Source organism: Oculina patagonica, chromosome 2 (assembly GCF_052425735.1).
Source record: "Oculina patagonica isolate OP01 chromosome 2, crgOcupat, whole genome shotgun sequence".
Lineage (NCBI taxonomy): Eukaryota > Metazoa > Cnidaria > Anthozoa > Scleractinia > Oculinidae > Oculina > Oculina patagonica.
The window spans coordinates 6,857,308-6,867,480 of record NC_135759.1 but is presented as its reverse complement, the minus strand read 5'-3'; the positions used below and the strand labels follow the sequence as shown (position 1 = coordinate 6,867,480).

General features: G+C 38.8%; 1 protein-coding gene across 1 annotated transcript in view; it reads right to left on the bottom strand.

Moving 5' to 3' along the window:
- The window catches only part of LOC144642761 (uncharacterized), a 45,110-nt gene extending 35,764 nt beyond the window's left edge, over nucleotides 1–9,346 (bottom strand). Inside the window, exon 1 of the mRNA XM_078501819.1 lies at nucleotides 9,275–9,346. The gene's annotated coding sequence lies outside the window, so the exon portion shown is untranslated. The remainder of the gene's footprint in view (nucleotides 1–9,274) is intronic.
- Nucleotides 9,347–10,173: the final 827 nt, after the last annotated feature.

Below are 10,173 nucleotides of genomic sequence, written 5' to 3'. Positions count from 1 at the left end.
GTAACCTTGACTAGAATATATATATATATATATATAACATAGAATAGTAGAGTCGGACTAATTCAAAACCATTTATTTGCTACTCTGAGTTTCATGCCTCATGCGAGGCAATCATCAGGCGACTGCCAGAAAAAACGGTTACATGAAAAGATATATAAATTTGAAAATAGGGAACAATGAGTACTTGCGTGACATGTCAAGATGTTATTGGACGGAAAAAATCTATATTAAGCTAACACGGTATTTAACAAGAATTTCTTAGAGTGTCGACAGATCGAAGTCAGTTCATTTCTATGATTGAGTGTTGACATTTCTGGTTTGCAAATTATAAAATATTTCTCACAAAGACACAGATTACATTTTTTGTTGATATTAGAATACGATCGGGCTTGTCTTATTTTCCGCCATCTTATCTCGTAATTGATTTTCCGGTCCTTGAGACTCCATATATACTTGCTGAGCTCGGTTGCATTCTTGTACCGTTCGTTTCTGAAGGAGCATGTATGGTTTCGGTAACGTTCTTTGAATGTCGTGTCACAAAGACCGATGTAGGTCTCTTTTGACTGAGGGGTGGTGACCTCTGCTTGATAAATAATGTTCCGCTCTTTACAATTTCTTTCAAGTGGACAAGAGATCTTTTTTCGGCAATTACAGTTGTTGACTTCTTTGGATGGATTGACAGGTTTGCTAATTTGAGCTTTGTTGTGGCTGGATATTATAGATTTAACGTTGCTCATACAGCTATAGCTCAGCTTAAGAGTGTTCCGGTTAAAGATTTTGTGAAGAGGGCTGGTTTTTGGAAAGTGCTGATCGATGAGTGAAAGAAAGCATTTGCCGACTTTGGTATCCACATTTTGGCTGTATGGCGGGTTGAACCATGTTATGTTCCTCTGCCGATTTCTTCTCGCTTTTGGTGCATCGGGAGCTGTGTCTTTGTAAGACAGGGTGTATTCATAGCCACTTTTGTTAAGCGCGTCTTGGTAAATGCTTTTGGTCTCGTCGAAACATTCTTTGTCAGAAGATATTTGCGAAAGACGTTTGTTGATCGATTCAGGGATGTTTCTTAGGATAGAGGGTGGGTGGTTAGACTGCTTGTGTACATACAACGGTACATTTCCTTCTTTTGTGTATGGAAGGTGTTTTCCGGTTTTTAGGTCGAGAGTGACATCTAAGAAATTTACTCTGGTTACGTTGGCCTCTACTGTAATCTTTAGATCATTGTCACGAAAAATTTTGCACAAGTCTTTCTTAATCCTCTCGATCTCTCGGGGCGTTTTATTGAATGCAGACAGCCCGTCATCGCGATAAAGGCCAATGTTGCTTCCGTACTTTTGGGTAAGGAGGGATAAGATATAGCAGCCAACCAGCTCGCAGGTTTCAGCGCCATCAAACGACCCCATGGTTACATCGAATCGATCATTGGAAGCTTTCTTTTCCCACGGGATGTTGTCACTGAACAGCAGTGACCTTTTGGCGTGGATGATGATGTCACGCTCGTGTGCGCTGATGGGTCGGTAGCTATTAGCAAAATCGAGCGCCTTGCAGAGTAGCTTCTCGGTAATTGACGGGTAAAGATCGCACACGTCAAAACATATGAAAGAGAGTGTTTCTTTGTGCTGTAAGCCGTTGAACCATTTTAGTACGCTCGACGTATTTTTCCACTGGTTGATTTGCGTTTTATTGATGATGGCGGTGTTGATGTCATCAAGGATTTGTTTGCTTATCACGCCGATTTCAGATTTAGATGGATTGATTAGGCGGCAGGTCGGGTGGTCGTTGAATGTAGGTTTGTGATCTTTTAAAGTGATAAATGCCTCCTTTTCGGCTAGTTTTTCAATGCGGTCGTCAAGGTTGAGATGTACGGCTATTCTCGCAGACTGTGCATTTAATTTCTCTTCAACCTTAATTTCTCAACACCGCCATCATCAATAAAACGCAAATCAACCAGTGGAAAAATACGTCGAGCGTACTAAAATGGTTCAACGGCTTACAGCACAAAGAAACACTCTCTTTCATATGTTTTGACGTGTGCGATTTTTACCCGTCAATTACCGAGAAGCTACTCTGCAAGGCGCTCGATTTTGCTAATAGCTACCGACCCATCAGCGCACACGAGCGTGACATCATCATCCACGCCAAAAGGTCACTGCTGTTCAGTGACAACATCCCGTGGGAAAAGAAAGCTTCCAATGATCGATTCGATGTAACCATGGGGTCGTTTGATGGCGCTGAAACCTGCGAGCTGGTTGGCTGCTATATCTTATCCCTCCTTACCCAAAAGTACGGAAGCAACATTGGCCTTTATCGCGATGACGGGCTGTCTGCATTCAATAAAACGCCCCGAGAGATCGAGAGGATTAAGAAAGACTTGTGCAAAATTTTTCGTGACAATGATCTAAAGATTACAGTAGAGGCCAACGTAACCAGAGTAAATTTCTTAGATGTCACTCTCGACCTAAAAACCGGAAAACACCTTCCATACACAAAAGAAGGAAATGTACCGTTGTATGTACACAAGCAGTCTAACCACCCACCCTCTATCCTAAGAAACATCCCTGAATCGATCAACAAACGTCTTTCGCAAATATCTTCTGACAAAGAATGTTTCGACGAGACCAAAAGCATTTACCAAGACGCGCTTAACAAAAGTGGCTATGAATACACCCTGTCTTACAAAGACACAGCTCCCGATGCACCAAAAGCGAGAAGAAATCGGCAGAGGAACATAACATGGTTCAACCCGCCATACAGCCAAAATGTGGATACCAAAGTCGGCAAATGCTTTCTTTCACTCATCGATCAGCACTTTCCAAAAACCAGCCCTCTTCACAAAATCTTTAACCGGAACACTCTTAAGCTGAGCTATAGCTGTATGAGCAACGTTAAATCTATAATATCCAGCCACAACAAAGCTCAAATTAGCAAACCTGTCAATCCATCCAAAGAAGTCAACAACTGTAATTGCCGAAAAAAGATCTCTTGTCCACTTGAAAGAAATTGTAAAGAGCGGAACATTATTTATCAAGCAGAGGTCACCACCCCTCAGTCAAAAGAGACCTACATCGGTCTTTGTGACACGACATTCAAAGAACGTTACCGAAACCATACATGCTCCTTCAGAAACGAACGGTACAAGAATGCAACCGAGCTCAGCAAGTATATATGGAGTCTCAAGGACCGGAAAATCAATTACGAGATAAGATGGCGGAAAATAAGACAAGCCCGATCGTATTCTAATATCAACAAAAAATGTAATCTGTGTCTTTGTGAGAAATATTTTATAATTTGCAAACCAGAAATGTCAACACTCAATCATAGAAATGAACTGACTTCGATCTGTCGACACTCTAAGAAATTCTTGTTAAATACCGTGTTAGCTTAATATAGATTTTTTCCGTCCAATAACATCTTGACATGTCACGCAAGTACTCATTGTTCCCTATTTTCAAATTTATATATCTTTTCATGTAACCGTTTTTTCTGGCAGTCGCCTGATGATTGCCTCGCATGAGGCATGAAACTCAGAGTAGCGAATAAATGGTTTTGAATTAGTCCGACTCTACTATTCTATGTTGTAACAGCTCTGGTTTTACCATCGAGCACTTTTATAGCAGATGAAGTCTTCAGTCTATCGACTTGTTGTCTACATATATATATATATATATATATATATATATATATATATATAATAATGGTCAAAAGTAGGAAGATTTCAATTCATCGTTTTATTGCGACAACGCTGTTTCGTGTGATCAAAGTATGACCACACTCATCAGGCAACATCAACGAATGACCGTTAAAATACATAAACTGGCAATAAAAGGCTAACTTAAGGTTGCTATGCGATATAAAAACAGTTGCTATGATATATAAAAACTATAGGGTTTGAAAACAGAAATTGCGTATACTAAAGATTGCGTTACTTAATCACAAAGTTCTTGAGAAGGAATCTGTTTCTGTGTGGGCACGAGCTTGCTAGTTCATTTCGCTTGTTAATAGCAACCTTAAGTTAGCCTTTTATTGCCAGTTTATGTATTTTAACGGTCATTCGTTGATGTTGCCTGATGAGTGTGGTCATACTTTGATCACACGAAACAGCGTTGTCGCAATAAAACGATGAATTGAAATCTTCCTACTTTTGACCATTATTATCACTGCTCCTCTCAGAGTTGAGCGCTCTACAAATTTATTCTATTCAAGTTCAAGAAGTATATATATATATATATGATATATAAAAACTATATATTCCACTATATATAAAAACTATATATATAAAAACTATTTATTCCACGATATGAGATGGTAGATATGAGATGGTAGATAGCCAACTCGGCGCTACGCGCCTCGTTGGCTATAACGATCTCATATCCAACAAGCGCGAGTGGAATAATTGTTTTATTCAAAACGCCCAAAGAACTGCAATACCATATTTGTGGTCAATGGTATATGAGCTCATATACCATTGCCTTTTAACCAATCTAAACTCAGGAATTGCAATATACCATTGCTAGTTTTTAATAATTGCAATTATTCAGCAACTGGCTAAAAGAATTGCCTGGTCAGCAGAGTAACTTGCCATTTTGATTTTTGCTGTTTTGTAACTAAGTAAAGGCAAATAAAAGCCTCTTTTACCTGTCGCCTCCATTATACTGTATACACACTATAGATTCAATCCTTGGCGAAAAATTAGCATAATTAATACTTTTACTCGAACAATATACCTTGAAAACTCGTTTGTGACCTCCAAACCGTATTAACCGGTAAAAAACCGTTTAAAATTTAGGATCGATGCCAAACAATCAGAAAATAACAAAGTTTCACGAGACGTCGTTGAGTTTTCAAATTCTGTTGTAGCACCATTGTTTGTATTCTTCAACATTATTGGTTCATACACGAAAAAAGTAGCCATCCATTTTTGTCAATTAACGTTTTGATTGGTTATTTTTCTTCTAACCAATCTATCTTTAGGTCCCAGAGTAGGCCTTGTCTTAAAGGGACTTAAGACGATTTAAAGACACGAGACGCCGTGTCTTTAAGCGACTTAAGGTGATTTAAGGCGACTTTAGGCGACTTAGGCAAAATTGTCAGAAAGAACATGGCGACTTTAGGCGACTTTAGGTGATCTTTCAAGCACACTGCCGACCGCAAAAATCAATATTCTTCTTTCTAAATAGGATGTAGAGGCAGAACAACTCATGTAGCTGCATAACTGTAGAAAATAAAACACCAAATTGCTGAAAAAGGTCATCAACATCATCCAACTCAATCTTCGCGCCAAAATCATTTTCAATGACTATCCAGCCTATATGAGAAACATGTTCTCGTTCCGTTCTACTTCATACAACCTGCGTGGAAACTATATACTGGAAATGCCCAAACCTAGAACTACAACTTTTGGTCTCCACTCCTTTACTTACCTGGCAACAAAATAATGGAATTCTCTACCTAATTTTATAAGGCTATGTAACTTATCTGACTTTAAAAGGCACATCTGCAAAGCCAATTCATGAAGCATGTAAATGACAATTTTTATAATTAGTTAATATAAGTCAATTTTAAATATGTAAATAGTAATTTTTATTTTAATTTTTCGTTATCTATTTTTCGTTCTCGGAAATATTAGCTTGTCAAGCTACTCTAAATTCGAGTTTAAATAAAGTTTTTTTATTATTATTATTATATTGGTGCTTAATTTAAACCGTCGTTCGTGCCAAATCTAGTCCATCCCGGGCTGGCACGGCTAATGTAATACCGGGTTGGAAGTCATCTCAGCAAACCGAGCCAGCCCGGCTAACCAGGCCAGCCCGGCTCATGTAATCTGGTCCTACACTGTAAATCCAACAGATACTGATTCTCACAATAATAATCAAACAGTTATAATCGCATTATCATCATCAGAAGAAACAACAACAAGGCGCTTTGACACCAAGTTGTGTCTAGTTATAATATACAAATCGAAAATTAAGTTAATATTCACATGGGATATTTGTATCATACTTTAATCATGGTTGATTTAATCATGGTTTAGAAAAAGAATCCTTTTTTAAACAGGAACTGAACTGAGTGTATATAAAATGAAAATGAATTGATATGAAGCTTTCGATAAATCCCTTGGCCATGGGCACAATATAATAAAAGGCGACTGTTTTAAAGAAATTGATTTTGATATTTTAATTTGAAAATACCTTCAGTTCAGAGGCGACATATGCAGTTCACCATGAGGATCATGCAGGTCTTGTTGATTTCTATTTCCGAACACTACCACAAGCTCAGAATTGTCGTTTTAAAACTAGCCATCAGTCGAGAAAAACACACGGCCACTATTATGGACCCTCGTTGAGTTAATATTCAGAAGGGGAAGACCGAAGTTCGTCGTCCCATAAATTTGAAAAAAAAGTGAGAAATAGCTTTCTCTTTGTTTTCCACCATTTTGGATTTAATGGCCTTCCGCGAAAATCCACTGTTTACGTGGGCTCGCGGGCATTGGCACCCAGACCCCCCACAGTTGAATCAAATATGGCGACTTGCACAGAACGAGGAAGCAAAGCAAACCACAATCGATTTCAAGTGGCTACCAGCAAGAAATATTACGAAAATCATCCGAATAATGTGCCGTAAGTACAATGTACTTAATGACCGAAACCTGAATGCTTTCATTTATACTGATTTTAGTTCATTGTGCATTAAGCTCTCTAGATGTTGTCTTTGATAAGATTTGACTTCAATTTGCCAGGGTTACTCTAGCTTTATTGTAAACACATTGTTCGCAAAAAGAATAAATGTGCAAGTGTTCGGGTTACCCAACGTTCAGCTCTTCCGGTTAACAGGGCCTGTGAATGTGATTTTTAGCAAATGTTAGAATATTGCTAGAAAAAAGTAGGGCACATGTTGGTCTTTATGTGATTGATTTGTTGGTCTCTGAATGGACAGGTCCAGGCTCTAGTAATGGCTTGGCTTGGGTTGTGGTTTGGTACTCGGGAGACAAGTTACTTTCACAGTGCCTTCTCTTCACCCTGGAGTTTATGACTAACAACAAACTGTTCGGTCAACCTGAGAAAATGCTTGACAATATAATAATATACTGTAACGGATTAGCATTGCATCCAGGAGGTGTAGCAATTCTCCTAGTCACTTCATGCTATAGAAAAGTGAGTTTAGCCGATTTATGAGCCACTGAAATGCTATGATGCTCAGGACACAAACCGCATTGGGTCAGAGTCCCATACCTGCTGTAGCTCAAAACAGCTAAGAGTTTTATAGGTTTTTACTTTTCCACTGAATAGAATTCTAGTCCATTACATGGTTACCGGTACTCCAAGCTTGTAAACAGGCTCCCTGTTGGGGTATAGAATGAAAAAAAAGGTACAAAGACGAGCACACCTCGGCAAGATCTTCATACCCAAACCACTCGGCTCACTCTGCAAATAATTATTTTTTTCTAAACCCCACCAGGGAGCCTCAGTGTTCACATGCTACGTTATTCCTTCACCAATAACATTTTATTCAGCCGTCTTTCCCAGGAACACAACCCAATTGCCCCAGCCAGGGCACGAACCCAGACTTTTTGACCCAGTCTGAGTCCAGCAGGGTAACCATTAGGCACCACGCCTCCCCCAACCCATAGCACTGGCGTGGAGTTTACATTTATATAAAAAATATTAAGGTTAGTCATGCTAGGACCATTTGACGGTGTCAAAGCTTTTATATGATTGCATAATTTAAGGCGACTTGAGGCGATTTAAGGCGACTTTAGACGACTTAAGGCAACTTTAGGCGATTTTGTGCGACTTAAGGCGACTTTAGGTCCCAGAGTAGGCCTAAGACGAGCTTTGCTTAAATTAATTTTCAGTTTAAGTTAGCCCTGAAGAGCGCAAACACCCACTCAAAGTTCAAAAAAATATCGTATTATACCATAACCGAGAGAATTATCGCGCGCTGACTGGTCCAAAGTTATGGTCGATGAGAGAATAGACCATGAAAGTGACGTCAGATCACGCCACGCACACGCGCGGGCTAGAAATGTGTAAGTTTGGTTTCCATGAATGAAAGCGAATTTCATCTTGTTTTGTTTGAGTCAAATACGCATTATTTTTCGGAATTCAGGATATAGATTTGACTTCTACTAAGGTGATCAGTCGAAAGAAAACTTACCAGGCTTTTGAATTGTTTGTCTAACTGAGAAGAACAGTGCTAGCGAACCGGCAGCGGACTCAGCGAACTGTCGACGTTCAGTGAACGAAAGCTAACAAGATCTTCAGAAAGAAAAATCATCTTCCTCGCTTCTAGCGATAGGCACACACTCAACGAGAGAATAAAAGGTAATTAAAATTATTATTCTTTGCATTCTTGTTCATCTTTTGTCGTTTTTACGTGTCGGGGATCTTTACGTCCCCCCCGCAAAGTTCCTTCACGGTCAGGCATCGCTTTTGATAAATACTTGTTCGAGTTTGTTATGGTATAAAACAAATCGACCACATTTTTCCATGGTCTACACTTTTATAGACCATAGAAATTACGCCATAATATGTCCAAAACTTTGCAGTGAAACCACTCACCTAACGGCTCGTGGTTCCAGTTGAGTTTTGAACATTTTCTGCCGTCATTTCTATGGTCTATAAGAGTGTAGACCATGGAAAAATGTGGTCGATCCCAATATCTAGAACCTTCACGGGAACCGAGAGCTGCTTCGAGAAATCGGGAGATTCGAGAAATCTGGGGTAATTGGATAGTACTACTCCGCGATTTTACCGCCAAATTCTCGAACCTCCCGATTTCCCGAAGCAATTTTCGTTTCGCCTGAAGGTTCTAGTAATCGGGATTCTACTGTACTTTCTAAAGGAAACGAAAATTGCCTCGAGAATTCGGGAGTTTCTTGAAGCCAAGGATTCGAGAAATCGGGATTCTTCTGTTATAACAATAAAAATAGAAACACAGATGGATGCAAATTTGTTCACTTTGAAACTGTAGTAATACGTTCTCTATGGTAAGGAGTAAGCGTAAGGTGGCGTATTACTGCCTTTTTGAACTACTTTTCGCTTTTTACATCATGCAAGCAAAGTCTTCGGACAATGTTTCAATGGGCAAGCATTTCTAAGCCTGATAAATTACGAATATTTGCAATGTCTACAGCGTTCAAAATAATTATTGCTTTGCATTTAAACGCCCTTTCTTCTATATAGAAGGTTGCAATGTCTGCTCGTCCGTTATCTGTATCACACTTTCCAATGTTAAAAAGAAATAAAGCTCTTAGTTGTATTGTCGCAACGGTACTCACAGTTTTATTTTCTGGAAGTATTCTCGAGTTTTCTAAGTCCTTAGTTGCAGGTTGTTTCTTATTGCATCAAGGTAACTTGCGTTTGTTTGGCAACGGTAACAATTAACCATCTGGTGCAATATGTGTCCTAATTTTCTCAGGCTATAACAATAGTAATTTTAGGATGAAAAGACAGAAAATCAAACAAATTAGAACTGTTTATTCGTTTCAGTGGTTGGCATCATGATAAGGCCCCTTCAACTAACCTCTTGCTCCGTTTTGTCGCAAGAAACTTAATTTTAAAACCACAGGAAATAAAATGGGCTGTAGTTCTGAGAACTAAAAGTAATCAAATCGCTGCATGATTCTAATTTATTCTGGATAGATTCAATTTGAGAGAACAATTAAACTTGAATTGGTACTGGATAAGATCATTGTTTTTGTGTGGAAAGTGTTGATTGAAAAGAGTTACTCATAGTTCTTTGATTGATCCCGGAATGAAGCATTCAACTACACCTTCTCACTTTCAATCTCTCGTCAATTTGAGGTGACCGTAAATAGTTTTGTAGTCGTTTTTCATTTACAGTGAAACTCAAACCAAATTAACTGCAGCCTAAAACAGCTATAAAACTCTATTTGTTAGTAATTTATTCTATGTATCATATTTTTTTAGTTTGCATAAAAAAATCAAAATATATTTTCTTCTCGTGTAATCGCGGTACAGCGAGATACAATAACAAAGTAAAGTCAAAAGTCGCGTAAGCGGCAACCTCGTTATTGAGAAAATTAAAGCGGTCGTAACTGGAGTGGGTGTTTACGATACTGAGCTCTTGTAAGTGTTCAAGCAAGACACAGCAGAGGATGGTCGCTCACCTGAGCTCGTATCATACTACGATTATCAATTGAGTGAGAAACGAGGA